This window comes from Zingiber officinale, chromosome 2A, assembly GCF_018446385.1.
Source record: "Zingiber officinale cultivar Zhangliang chromosome 2A, Zo_v1.1, whole genome shotgun sequence".
Lineage (NCBI taxonomy): Eukaryota > Viridiplantae > Streptophyta > Magnoliopsida > Zingiberales > Zingiberaceae > Zingiber > Zingiber officinale.
In genome coordinates this window covers 70,205,575-70,216,838 of record NC_055988.1, presented here as the reverse complement: position 1 = coordinate 70,216,838, position 11,264 = coordinate 70,205,575, and positions in this window count along the sequence as shown.

The window sequence follows — 11,264 nt, the reverse complement described above, 5'->3', positions numbered from 1 at the left end:
AAGAGTAAGGGTCGGCCACCACCAAGGAAGAGAGGAGAGGAATAGAAGATGTATTTTTTTTTTAGGTGAGGCACCTCTACCCTCTCTTTTATATTCCTTGGTCTTGGCAAACAAGGAAAGTTTTAAACATAATTAAAACTTCCTTATATTCCTTGCCAATGACTAAAAAGGAAAGTTTTAAAACAAAAAATTATAACTTCCTTTTCTTCTTGTCATGGCCGTCCACATGCTTGTTCTCCAAGCAAGGAAAGATTTTAAACAAAAATTAAAATCTCTCTTTTAAAAATTCCTTTTGTGGATAGTTCTAAAAGGAATGTATTATAAATTAAAATCTCTCTCTTTTAAATCCTTTTATGGATATCTATAAAAGATAAGATTTAAAATAAAATATTGTTTCAAGAAAGGAAAGTTTTATCAAAAAATTAAAATCTTTCTTTCACATTATAGATAACTACAAATAAGGAAAGATTTCAAATCTATCTTTTATTCCTTTGTAGAAAGCTATAAAAGGAAAGATTTTAAAATTTTAAAACTCTCTTTTAAAACCAACATAAAAGGAAAGTTTTTAACAAAATAAAAACTTCCTTTTATTTCCTTTTATGACCGATCTAAAAAAGGAAAGTTTTATATTAAAATCATCATTTTAAATCCTTTTAATGGATCTTTATAAAAGGAAATATTTTTCAAAATAAAACTTCCTTTTGAATTCAATGTGGCTGGCCACCCTTGCTTGGGCTCCAAGCTAGGGCCGGCCACAACTTGAACCCATCTAACCTTAGTTTGGCCGGCCCTAGCTTGGGCTCCAAGCTTGGCTTGGCCAGCCACCTTAAGGTGGGTAAGAAGTTGGGTTTGGGTGGATATAAGACTTTATAAATAAGAGGCTACAATAGGGACCGAGAGGAGGAATTGATTTTGGTCGCCCGATGAGCTTGAGCTTCCCGTGTTCGCCCTAAACATCCAACTCAAGTTCATCAATAATATCTCATTCCACTAAAGATTTATTATTGCACTGCCGCACCAATCCCATATTACTATATGGACTCCTTCTTATCATGAATGTGTTAGTCATCCTGTGTTTAAGTTATTGAATGCCCACTAATTAAATGAGTTACTGACAACTCACTTAATTAATATCTAGCTCCAAGAGTAGTAACACTCAACCTTATCGTCATGTCGGACTAAGTCCACTTGCAGGGTTTACATGACAATCCTTATGAGCTCCTCAAGGGGACATCATCAACGTAGATTACTAGGACACAGTTTCACTCTATAATCAACAACATACCATATAAATAATATCATTACCCAACTTATCGGGCATATTAATTTAACGAGCTAAATTACACCCTTTGATAAATCAAAAAAATAAATACTAAGTATATGTGCTTGTTATTATATCATGATTAAGAGTACACACTTTCATAATAACAGAGGTATTATTCTTTTATATAGTTAGTATAAAAAGGTACTACCTCAATTGGTCTTGCTCAATACACTCATAGTGTACTAGTGTAATTTATTAGTCAAGATAAACTAATACCTAATTACACTACAACCACTCTAATGGTTTGTCCCATTCCATCTTGGTTGTGAGCCACTATTTATAATTTATAAGGATTTGATAATATGATCTTCTGTATGTCTCCTCACACTGTTATCTACAATATAAATTAAATGGACAAGTACACTTAGCATAAATGTAGGCATTTGACCAATGTGATTTTTATATGTTTATTCAAAAAGCTTGACTTTTAGTATACAATCTAACAATCTCCCACTTATACTAAAAGACTATGCTGCCATGTACCCTGTCATACATCTGATTCCCAACCCTTCAACATGCCCATCAATAGCTCTTACCTTAAGGGTCTTAGTGAAAGGATCTCCAAGGTTATCATCTGATGCAATCTAGGCAGCAACAACTTCTCCTCGTTATACGATGTCTTGTATTGGGTGGTACTTGCGCTCTATGTGTTTACTTGCCTTATGGGCTCATGGTTCCTTCAAGTTTTCTACTGCACCACTTATTATCACAATACATTGTAATAATTTTTGGGCAAAGTAGGAATCACATCTAAGTCCATCATGAAGTTTCTGAGCCACACAGCTTCTATGGCTGCCACATACTCAGCTTCCATGGTGGAGTCCGAAAAGCATCTATGCTTATCATTCCTCCATTGTTATAATTTTACCTCCTAAAGTAAACACAAAACCCCGAGGTCAACTTACTATTGTTCATATCTGATTGGAAGTCAAAATCCGTGTAACCCATAGGGATCAAATCATCTGCTTGGTAAACCAACATATAATCTCTATGCTTTACGGCAATCCAATATCTCTGTCTTGGATTACTTTAATATCTGCTAATCATGCCCATGGCAAAACAGATATTCGATCTCGTGCATAACATATCATACATTAGGCTTCCTACAACTGAAACACAAGGAACTGTCTTCATATCTTCTATCTCTTTTGATTTCTTTGGAGACATCTCTTTAGATAAAGATACTCCATGCCTAAAAGGTAGAAAACATTTCTTGGAGTCTTGCATGCTAAAACGAGCTAGGATCGATCGATATATGAAGCTTAGGATAAGCACAATATTCTTTTCTTGCGATCCCTTATTACCTTGATCCCGAGAATATGTGCGCATTCTCCCAAGTCCTTCATATCGAATTGCTTGGATAACCATACCCTTACTTCCGACAACACTTTGATATTGTTTCCAACTAACAAAATGTCATCTACGTATAGAACAAGAAATACCACCACGTTTCCATCACACTTCTTCTTTTACACAAGACTCATCAGGATACTGAATAAATCCATACGACTGGATTACTTCATTAAACCGGATGTTCCAAGACCTTGAAGCTTGCTTTAGTCCATAAATAGACCGATTGAGCTTACATACTAGATGTTCTTTGCCCTTTCCAATAAACCCCTCTGGTTGCTACATATGGATGTTTTCTTCAAGACTTCCGTTAAGGAAAGCTGCCTTGACATCCATTTGTCAAACCTCATAATCCATATGAGCAGCAATAGATAAGAGTATCCGGATAGACTTAAGCATAGCTACTACACTACAAAAATTACCATTATTACCGACTGAATATTCCGTCGGTATATGAGATTACCGACGGAATTCCGACGGAATTTCTGATGTCAGAAGTATTTTGGTCGGCAATAACTTTACCGACGAAAAAATACATCCGTCGGTAATTACCGACTGAATATATATTTCCGTCGGTATATTACCGACTGAGATTCTTACCCGTCGGTAAAAAACCAAACGGCGGTGAACGGAGACTCCCGACGGAAACCCTAATTCCGTCGGTATAATTCCGACGGAATCAGTTTTTCCGTCGATAAACACCGACGGAGCGAATTTTCCGTCGGAGAACACCGACGGAATAATCGTTTCCGTCGGTGTTTGCCGACGGAATTAGGGTTTCCGTCGGTGATTACCGACGGAATAATCGTTTCCGTCGGTGTTTACCGACGGAATCAGTTATTCCGTCGGTATTATATCGAAGAAAGCCTGTGCTTTTTCGATAATTTACTGACGGAAGTTATAATTCCGTCGGTAAAAATCTGGAAAAATTTTGAAATCCAGCCCCTGTTTTGCTAGTTTCCCATATGCAAATTTAATACAAATACAAACCATCACAATCGATGGTATCACAAACACAATCCACACAATATATTAACAATATCACAATATAAATCAATCCACAATCTCCAAAATACAACATACAACAAATATATAAACATAATTGAACGACAAATAGAAAATCTCCAAACTATAATAAAATCTAAGTATCAAGTTCTCACAATCAAAAGTATCTAAAATTATACAAGTGAACGACAAATACAAAATATCCAAAATACATACCGTGATACATCACTTATACATATATCCGAATATAATCCTGTAAAAGTCAAATACAATAGATTATGATTAGAATAACTCGATGCAAATGTAATATAACTCAAACATTGTTATATATGACTAATTTTACTTGTAAAAAAAAAATACCTGGATTATATTTTGGATAACCAATAATAGTGGTGATGGTGAATGTATCAGTATGAACTCCTGAAAAATGTAAAACACTTTAAGATAAGTATCTAATAATATACAATAAATATATTTGACTTAATGAATATCTAAAAAAATATAAAAATAATCAAGTTATAGATAAACATACCTCAACAAAATCTAATTATCAGCGGGGTCTGATGGGTCTGGGGTCTCCTCGACTGGTGTGATGGGTCCCATCGGCAATGATTGCTTGCATCTGGGCCAATGTTTGCTCCACTTCTGATCCATGGTAGTCATCTGAGTCTTCAAGTCTTGGTTTTCTTTTCTTAATGACTCCACCTCAGAAGAAGAAGAAGAGGAACTCGCACGACCCCTAGGAGTCCTCAAGCGATCAAATACCACCTTCGCCTGGGAGCCAAGGCCGTAGAGGGAGGAGTTCTTTGTCCTTCCACCCACAACATCATAATAAATTTCATTTATATCCTGGGTGGATAGATCCAGTGACTCCCCTCCCTCTACTGGTGGTTGAGATGCCTGAGCAACCCTGCTTGTCATTTCCTCCTGTGTAGAAAAAATATACAATTTATATATTATACACAATTATTAAAGCTAATTAATCATTATTAAAGATTAAATATAAATTAATTCAAACCCCAATGTTCTTTGATCGATCATCAATATATGTGCCATCCTTTCTCTTATGAGTTTTGAGAAAGATCTCCAAGCAAGTGGGTTGTCTTTCAAAAGAACGCTCCTGCATGCACAAACAAATTTGACTAAAATTATACAAGTTCATTAATAAATAAAAATTTAATTTATATAACTTTAAATTAAAATCACCAGATCCATAGCATGCTCAACAATGGAACAAGATCCTGATGTATGTCGAGCAGATCCAGTACTCGGACCACCTGGCTCTGTATTCCTATTCGCTCGAGCTTTTAGAGCATTTGTCTGCCACCTTTCTGCAGACCAAGTGGTCGTCCATGCACTCCAAATCTCCTCGGATACATAAGCAGGCCGTGTGCCATCCTTTCTCACATAGTATAATAGGTCTTTGTACAATTTGGCACAATAAATATTCCAAGTTTTTGCAAATTCTACCTCGTGTCCCTCCTCCCATGTATATTTTTTCTGCAATTTAAAAATAAAATTTTAGAATATTAAAGGATAAATATAATGTACATATTCAATTTACTTACCACAAATTCTTGATAATAGAAATCCTTAGTTCCAGCATCTACATGTCTCCATGTAGTACCAGATATGCAGACTCTTTCCTTAAATTTCCGTGTGATATAGGTGGATACTCGATGGCCGTCGGGAGTAAACCTACATATAAGCAATATTAAGACATAAGATATATGTTATAAATAAAGAACTTGAATTACTAATAATAAAAAAAATACTTACGACTCTCCAACAACCCTAAGTACGGTGGATCCACAGAGTGGTGCTGGAAGATCTGCCATGATACCTTATATCTACAAAAACCATATTAGCACACATCATAATAAATCTTTAATAACATGATAAATAATCAACAAAACATGATTAAAGCATAACTTACTAGATGAATAATAATGCTAAAATTTAATCAATGCTAGACTCTGGAAGCATTTCTACTCAACATTAACAGTTTGTAGGTCGTCGTCGCTAGACTCTGTTAGTTCAACAAAATCCTCCTTCTCCTTCCATCTCTCCATCAAGTGGCATTACCATCTACAAGTAATTGTGATGTAGATTGGATTTGTGAATCAACCGAATGTCTCTCTACTTCGTCATTCTGAAATGCATCATGGTTTTGAGCAGTAATAGTGTTCGACATTTCTATGGTTGAACGAGACTTCAATCGACAAACAGACAACCATTCACTAGCTCTTCTTCTCTTCGTAGGATATTCAAGATAAACCACCTGACCCGCTTGTATTGCAAAAATGAAAGGTTCAAACTTATTGAACCTTCTGTTTGCATTAACCTCTACTAAATTATAATTTGGATGTATTCTGGTACCTGTTCTTGGGGTTGGATCATACCATGAACATTTGAACAACACACACCTTTTTATCGGTAATGCAAGATACTCAACCTCTATAATTTCCTCAAGTCTACCATAGTAATCAAACTCAGTGTTATTGGTGTCGATAGATCCTTTAACGCAGACACCAGAATTAAAAGTTATTCTCTGCGAATCTCGTTGTCTCACATGGAATTTGAGACCATTAACATAGTAACCCGAATAGACCATTATTTGGCGTAGGGGTCCAGATGCAAGATTCAATATTCTATCATCTTGTACATTAGATATTCTTCGGTCTTTCACCTATCAAAATAGTAATACGAAAAATTAGGACCAAATTTTTATAAATAAATAATTATGAAAATTTCTCTAACTCACATATATTTGAAACCATAATGCAAATTCGGTCTCTAATTTTTCAGCAACCTCACTTGCAGTTATTGATGGATTTTGAAGATGTAATTGTTGCTCATACAAGCTTTGAAAAAAGATAATTATAAGAAAATTAGGATATCAAGCAATTAACTACAACGAAATAAAAGATTGATTAGAGAAGTTAACTTACTTTTGTAGGGTTTGACCTCATCACAGTTTAAGAGTATGTATGTTCTTGCAGCATGGTATTCTTGTTGAGTTAACCATCTAGAAACAGATGCACCCATTGGTTTACCAGAAAATTTGAAAATAGAAAGCATCGATGGATCTATATTCTGAGTATCATCGGAATTTCTAGGACATTTGCGGTGTTTGGTTTTAACATTATCAGCAAAATAATAAGAGCAGAAAGAAGATGCTTCCTCCACCAGATAAGCATTACATATTGACCCTTCAACTCTTGCTTTATTACGAACATTATTTTTTAATTTTATCAAAAACCTTTCAAATGGGTGCATCCATCTATACTGCACAGGACCAGCTATTCGTGCCTCATATGGTAAATGTACCGGTAGATGTTCCATTGAATCAAAAAAACTTGGTGGAAATATACACTCCAACTTACAAAGTATGAGAGGAATGTCAGTCTCTAGCTGAATCATATCAACCGTCATAATACACCTCGCTGTCAAATCTCTGAAAAAAAGACTCAACTCTGTAAGTGCTTGCCAAACATTATTGGGAAGTAAATCATGAAAAGCTATTGGAATAAGTCTTTGCATGAACACATGACAGTCATGACTCTTCATTCCAAACATCTTTAATTTGTTCATGTCAACGCATCGAGCCATATTCGAAGCATATCCATCTGGAAATTTAATTTCTTTTAACCAACTACATAAAGCTTGTTTACCATCTTTGTCCAATGTATAACAAGCTTTTGGAAACTTATTGGTTGTTTCATTCTGATGCAATTCTGGTCTGTTGACTAGTTCTTTTAATTCTTCACGTGATTTTGCAGTGTCCTTAGTTCTTCCAGGTACATTCATCACAGTGTTGAAGATATTATCAAAGAAATTTTTCTCGACATGCATCACATCTATATTGTGTCGAATGAGTAGATACTTCCAATAAGGCAACTCCCAGAATATGCTCCTTTTCTTCCAACCACACTTGCTCATCCTCACAAGATACTTATTTATCTCATCAGAATTAGGCTGAGATACTGGGAGGAATCCATAACTATCTATTTGTTCAATGATTTCTTCACCTGAAGCATGGACTGCTGGGGGAGGTTTTCTGACTACAACATTCTTTAGAAAATTTTTCTTATTTCGCCTAAAAGGATGATCCAGTGGTAGAAATTTATGATGATTATCAAACCAAGATATCTTCCCACTGCAAGGTAATGAAAATGCATTGGACTCTGTCATGCAATATGGGCATGCTAATTTACCAGCCGTGCTCCATCCCGACAACATTGAGTAAGCTGGACAATCATTGATCGTCCATAATAAGGCCGCATGCAATGTAAAATTAGTTTTACTTGCAATATCATAAGTAACCGAGCCTACATTCTATAATTCATTAAGCTCGGCAATTAGAGGTTGCAAGAAAATATCTATCTTATCTTTTGGATTGGCTGGACCAGGAATAAGCACGGTAAGAAACATAAATTCATCTTTCATGCACATCCATGGTGGTAAATTGTACGGTGTTAATATAACAGGCCAAGATGAATATTGTTGTCCCGACTGACCAAATGGTTGAAATCCATCTGCAGAAAGTCCCAATCTCGCATTTCGTGGTTCCATTGCAAAGGAGGGAAACACATTATCAAGATGTTTCCATGCAGGAGAATCACAAGGATGACACATTATACCTTCTTCATGCTCATGCTCATGCTCATGATGCCACACCATGTGGTTAGCTGTAGCAGCAAATGCATACAAGCGTTGAAGTCTAGCAGTTAACGGAAAATAATACATTACTTTCCAAGCAATATTTTTCTTCTTCTTCCCTGGTATGCGATTACGATGCTTAAAACGAGGGTGAGTACAGATTTTACATTCATTCAAATCACTGTCTTCATTCCAAAATATCATGCAGTTGTTTATACAACAATCAATTTTCTCTACAGGCAAACCTAAACCTCTGATCAATTTCTTTGTTTCATAGAAGCTATCAGTCATTATGTTATCAGTAGGGAGCAACTCTGACATCAATTGACAAATGTCATCGTAACATCTTTCTGAGAAATGATGTTCTGCTTTCATATTCAATAACCTTGCTGTAGCTGATAGTTGTGAATGACTAGAAGGAATGCCTTCCCACACTTCTCTTTCACTAGCCTTTAACATTTCATATAGTTGCTGATATTCAGGGGTTGGTATTTCATCTATATTCGAATAATCAACTGCATTCATTGCATATTGAACCATTGATTGCATTGAAATATCAATATTATTTGATGCTTCAGGAGCTGTAACAGTAGTCCCAGAATACGAACCACCAAATGACCCAATTGGTTCATATATATAAGGATCTCCGTGGCAATACCAATTGTAGTAATTTGACACAAAACCATTTCTACATATGTACATTTTTACGGTATCCTCATCACGAAATGCTCTATTTTGACATTTTTTATGATTACACGGACACCGTAACTCAGAACCATTCATACATTCTGGATGACTTTTAGCAAAAATCACAAACTGTTCAACTTCAGCAATAAAATCATCTCTGATAAAACCATTGTCTAATCGATTGTACATCCAAGCTTTGTTCATATACATTGGTATAACCTAAAGAGAATATAAATTGAAACATTATTAAACTTGTTGTATCACTTGAAATAAGTTTAAATAAAGAATTATGTGCACAATTTCATCTCACAATCATCATATCATATTACCATAAATCACCTCTACACTAGAACAATTAAATGAAACTATTATAAACATGTTGTTCCTTATAGCATTATCAAATGAAATAATCATACATATATGAGAAGCATCGATCAAACTACATTTTATGCAAGTACAATAGCGAAATTGATCAAAATATGTCACGACACTTAAATTTTCTAGGGTTTACATTGTGCTCAGCTACGAACAGTAACAAAGCACCGCTACAATTGCGAGCAGGTTGCTGGCCGCGAGTAGCGAGCCGTGAGCAGGCCGCCAGCCAAGAGCAGCCCGCTAGCTGCGAGCAGGCCGGCGGCCGCGAGCAGGCCGCTGCCCGCTGGCCGGCGGCCGCGAGCAGGCCGGCGGCCGAGAGCAGGCCGCTGCCCGCGAGCAGCCCGCCGCAAGCAATCTGCCGGCCGTGAACAGGCCGCCGGCAGCGATCCGTGAGCAGGGCGCGGCTGCCGGCGTGTGAAAACACAAACGAGAGAGGAGAATAGAAGATCATACCTGAGAGATCGCCGGAACGGTGTGCACGGGAGGAAAGGGCGCCGCTGAGATCACTGGAAGAGCCGCCGGAAAATCACCGCCGCCGCTGAGGGAAAGATCGCGCGAAGTGGAAAGGTAATTCTGTGCCCTAAATCGAGATTTACCGACGGAAATATACTTCCGTCGGTAATTTCCGACGGAACTATACTTCCGTCGGTATTCACTGACGGAATACTTAATTCCGTCGGTGATTTCGGCTAGTTAGCGGGCAAGGTTTAGCGAATGCAGAGGAAACGGGTACGGGCGGAAATTTAGCAACGGAATCATATATCCGTCAGTATAATATAACCCTAAACCCGTTAATTACCGACGAAATATCATTCCGTCGGTAATCTTTACGCCCGCACCCGCCTATATACCGACGAAAAAATAAGTCCGTCGGAAATACCCAAAATTCTAATGGCGATATTATGCTACTCGCCGACGGAATGGTGATTCCGTCGGTAACCACCGACGGAATTCCGTCGGTGTTTACCGATGGAATTAATAATTTCGTCGGTGGTTACCGACGGAATTACAATTCCGTCGGTGGTTACCGACGGAATTACAATTCCGTCGGTGGTTACCGACGGACCTAAACCCGTCGGTACTTACCGACAGAATTATATTCAGTCGGTATATGCCGACGGAGTTAAGATTCCGTCGGTATTCCCGTCGTTAAACTCATGTATTTTTGTAGTGCTGGCGAAAAGGTTTCCTCATAATCAATTCCCTCTTTCTGAGTATACCCCTTTGCAATAAGCCTTGCTTTGAAAGTTTCTACCTTCCCATCTGTCCCTCTTTTCCTTTTATAGATCCATTTACATCTGATAGCTTTTACACTATTTGAAGGTTCTATTAGCTCCCAGACTTTGTTAGAATACATAGATTCTTTTTCTGAATTCATTGCTCTTTGCCAAGATGCACCATCTTTATCTTGAGTGCTTCCTCATATGTACGGGGTCAGGTTCATGTTTACCTGGGATCAAGTCCGACGACTCTCCCAAAAACATGAATCTTTCAGGTTGCCTAACATCCCTCCCACTACGACGATGCACTATCTATAGTTGTGTATCATTTGTGACAAGTGTTGCAGTTTCTTATGGTATCTCTTCTTGTACCGTTGGTACTAGATTAGACGTGCCCTTTATTATTTCCTTAAAAACAATTTTACTCATGGGCTTGTCGTTTATTACATAGTCCTCTTCTAAAAATCAGACATTGGTGCCAACAATGACCTTCTGATCTTTAGGACTATAAAATAAACCACCTTTCGTTCCTTTAAGATGACCCACAAACAAGCGAACTTCTGTACATGATTCCAACTTATCAGTGCCTCCCTTCAATACATGTGCTGGACTACCCTAAATCCGATTATGCTTCAGACTAG